This window comes from Petaurus breviceps, unplaced genomic scaffold (assembly GCF_028583685.1).
Source record: "Petaurus breviceps papuanus isolate PSGF00001 unplaced genomic scaffold, PetGlider_PUasm1.0 91133, whole genome shotgun sequence".
NCBI classification, from domain to species: domain Eukaryota; kingdom Metazoa; phylum Chordata; class Mammalia; order Diprotodontia; family Petauridae; genus Petaurus; species Petaurus breviceps.
Window position 1 is genome coordinate 71,735,085 of NW_027187419.1, and position 4,589 is coordinate 71,739,673.

Sequence of the window (4,589 nt, forward strand, 5' to 3'; positions counted from 1 at the left end):
GGCCAGAAATGGAACTGATTGAGGTAGGATGATGGCCCTCATTCTGATTTGGAGCCTTGATATGTGTTTCCTGGACCCAGTTGGTTCTTGTGAAATATATCCACTCGGGTCATGTCCAGGGCTCCTTGGAAGAGCAAATTCATGTGAAGGATACCCAGAGCTAAGTCAGCTAAAGGAAGAAGGGAGAGGATTGGAAGTGGAGCGAGGGACACAAAGCCCTCTTGGAAAGCATTCATGAACTGGGAGCAAGAACCTGGATAGAAATCCTGCTCAATCTGAACCAACAGTGTATTAAGGCTGCATTGAAAGGCATAGTGTTCATGATTAGGGAACGGATAACCTCACTAGAATATGCTTTGGTCAGACCCCATCTGGAGCATTGTGTTCAGTTCTGGATACCACATTTAAGGAAAGACATTGATATGTCAGAGAACATCCAAAGGAAGGTGACCTTCCTGATGAAGGAACTGGAGATTGTGCCATTTGAAGGAAATGAGAAGATGTGGGAGTGAGGAAAGGAATCAGCTGTTTAAGGATCTGAAAGAATACAATGGAAGAAATAGACTGATTCTACCCAGTAGCAGGGAGCAGAATGCAGAGTAATGAGTGGAAGTTACAAAGAGTCTTAGATTGGCTCAGAGAAAAACAGAATACAGTATATTCAGGCTTTAAACAAAGACTATATGACCACTTGTCAGGTTTGTCATAGAAGAGATTCTTTTCCATTTACAGGTTGGACTAGATAATATCTAAGCATCCTTTTAATTCTGTGATTCCCCCTTTCAATGCCTCTTTTTTTTCATCTATAAAATGGTGATATTGTTATTTGCATAGCCTAGTGCAAAGGGATGATGGGAAAAGGGTGCTTTCTAAAGCTTAAAGTTTCATCTAAAGGTGAGTTAGTATAAATATGCAGTGGGAAAGCACCAGAAACTAGAGGGATACCCATCAGTGAGACACTGGCTGAACAAACTGTGGCATATGAATGGACAAAAATATTATAGTGCTGTAAGAAATGGGGAAACGGATGATTTCAAAGAGACATGGAAACACTTGTATGAACTGATACAGAATAAAGTGAGAAGAATCAGAACAATTTAATTCTATTACAACAATATTATAAAACTGAAAATTTTTTTTGGAGGTGGGAAGGTGAGGCAATTGGGGTTAACTGACTTGCCCAAGGTCACACAGTAAGTTTGTCATGTGTCTGAGACCGGTTTTGAACTCAGATCCTCCTGACTCCAGGGCCAGTGCTCTATTCACTGCACCACCTAGCTGCAAAAAAAAAAAAAATCAATAACTTTGAAGATGTGTATAAGCCAGTGAAGAATAAAATGAGAACCAAGAGAACAAGTTAGTATATGATAGTAACAACACTATAAAAAACAAGCAATTTTGAAAACCATATGAATTTTGATCAATGCAATGACCATCCCTATTCCAGAGCACCAATGCCGAAATGTCCTACCTTCCTCCTAACCAAAAAGTGATGGAATCTGTATAAAGAAGCAGAACATTGTATTGTTTTGAAAATGGCCAGTGAGGCAGTTTTTGTTTGACTGTGCATATTTGTTATAAGGAACATTTTTATTATTTGCTTTTTTTTAATGAGTTGGGGAGTGGGAGGGAGAGAAAATAGATTTTTGTTAATTAAAAATGTTTTAAAAAGAGCCCAGAAGCATTCCTATAACAACGCTCTATGCTGTGAAAAGCAGAAGCTGCAGTAACAGCAGGAGAGCCATTGCCCAGAGAAGAACAAGCTGGGGCTAGCCCTTAGGAGAATTTCCCAGGGACTGCCTAGTCTCCCTGGGTTGCAGGAGACTATTAAGACTGACATTGTGGGGAAGGGAAGATAATCTTTAAGGGTATGTAATAAGATGATGAACACTGAAAAACAGTTAAGCCGCAGCAGGAAGTTTGTTCCCATAGCAAATAAGAAAGCTGGTCACTTTTGAGAGAATTTCCTCTGCCCTATCATGTTACAGTACATGAGATGAAGTCCCAACTGAGTTCTGGGATTGTTTTTCCAAACATCATTAATTCAGACACAGTTTAATAAAGATTACTAGCTACTTCACCGGGTTGGCATAAGGAAGGTATTTTGTAACCCTTAAAGGGATATGTAAATGTGAGTTATTTCTTATTATCTATAATCACAGGCTCCCTTTAACTTGATAACAACTTACATTTATATAGTACTTTGAGGTTTGCAAAAATACTGCCCTCCTAATAACCCTTGGAGAAAGGTAAGGCAAATATAATCCTTATTTCAAAGCTTTTGTTTGCACGTCTAACTCCTCATGATCCCTTTTGGGGTTTTCTTGGCAAAGATACTAGAGTGGTTTGCCATTTCCTTCTCCAGCTCATTTTATTTTTTTATTTTAATTTTAATGTGTTAAGCGTATGAGGCCGGATTTGAACTCAGGTCCTCCTGACTCCAGGGCTGGTGCTCTAGTCACTGCACCACCTAGCTGCCCCACTCTCCAGATCATTTTATAGATGAGAAAACTGAGGCAAAAAGTGACTTGCCCAGGATCCCACGGCTAGTACATGTGTGAGACTGAATTTGAACTTGGGTCTCCCTAACTCTAGGCCTGGTAGTCTACCCACTGCGCCACCCAGCTGCCCTATTTCAAAGCTTTGACAGGAGGGTGAAGGAAAGAGAAGGCTTGAGATGACACTGAGTACGTGAACCTGGAAGTGGGACCCTTAAAAAAATAGTCAGTTTGGAGGAATAGGTTTAGAAGGTAAATAATGAGTTGTGTTCTAGATAGGTTTCCAACACTGATGGGGCCTAGTTTTCATCTTGCCCAGGAAATATGGCCATGTTCACACTTAAGAATGTGGCCCCTCTCCTACTGAATGATTATTTTCAATCTCTTCCACATCACTAGATTAAGAAGTTTACCAGATCATTTATTAAGCACAAATTTTCATGCAATTTTAAAAAATGGGGATGTTAGTCCATTTTTGAGGACAAATGAATTATTTTTCTTAGCTAGGGCTGCTATGATTGTTTTCTAAGCTACAGTGAACTAACATGAGGATCTCAGCTCTCCCCTCCTCCACCCCTCTTCCCCTCCTCCCTCAGCTTGTGATGGACATTGAGCAGGCAGCCTTTCACAGTATATATCTCTAAGGGCCATCAGCATCAGGGGAAAGCCAAAGATCATTTTTGCTCTGAACTGAGAACATTGTATCTTGCACCAGAGACTTTCTCTTCATTTTCCAAGTGCCAGAATGTGTCTTCCCAATTTACAGCAGGACTTTTGAGCCTGATGACTCAAATCTCAAGTTACTATGGCTGCCTTCTGTTCTTATGTCAACTGATGAGGTGAAACACAATATTAGAAAGCAAACTGAGCTCTAAGAAGACTGCTTTAGCAGAGAACCAGACCCTGGGCTGCAGGAGGCTATTAAGAGTGATGTGGGAAAGGGAAGATAATCTCTAAGGCTGGGTAATAAGATGATGAACACTGAAAAACAGTTAAGCTGGAGCAGGAAGTTTGCTCCCATGTCTGTTGGCTTACATTGCCTGAATCCACACACACACACACTCTCTCTCTCTCTCTCTCTCTCTCTCTCTCTCTCTCTCTCTCTCTCTCTCTCTCTCTCTCTCTCTCTCTCTCTCTCTCTCCCTTTCTCTCTTTCTTTCTCTCTCTCTCTCTCTCTCACTCTCTCTGTCTCTGTCTCTGTCTCTCTCTCTCTCTTTCTCTCTTTCTTTCTCTCTCTCTCTCTCTCTCACTCTCTCTGTCTCTGTCTCTGTCTCTCTCTCTCCTTCCCTCTCTCCCTCTCCTTTTGTGGTTACTATATAGTAAACCCACTGGAAACTCCAGTAATAGCCACTGTGCTGACCCCATTTTTGACTGAAACAGACTTGATAACTGACACTGGAACAGAAAAAAAGACTAAACCTTCAACCTCAATGTGTCTGGGTTCTTGAAGGTATAACCTACCAGGTGGTGTTGGTGAGCTGTCCAGCAGCCTGGAATCTGAGGGATGTCTTGGCTACTGGATGTGCTCTTGGAACTCCCTCCCTCCACCCTTCAAGGAGACATTTATGCTCATTCTAAGCCATCAAAAGTTTTATGTTCTGGCCAGAAACTCTTAAGGATCTCTCTCTCCCAAACTGATAGTTTTATGATGGTAAATTGGGCCATCTCTTGTCTCAGATCTTATCTAGCCATTAGTCATTGAGGCATTACCTCAGACAACCTGAGACCCAGGAAAGACCTAATTTAGAAAGGCCAAGGTCACCCACTGCATCCTGGGCCATTGTCAATCATCTTCTGTCTTGTCACTGAAATTCCATGACTTTGGATGAGAGTGAGGCTGATGACTTCGTGCAGCTCGGCCTCACTTAAATCCATTTCACGTTTAGAGTGGAGACATCACCCTGTGATGTTATTGAGCTGCAATGGTAATGTAATTCCCTTTGTGTTGGCAAAGGTAGCAGGTACTTAGCACTTTCTAATCGATCAAGCCTCTGTTGGGGAAACAGAAGGTATGAACTCCTGTCTCCTGTTGCCGACATAACAGGAAGGGGTTGGCTGAAACAGGAAGCTAATGCTGTGTGTATATAAGAA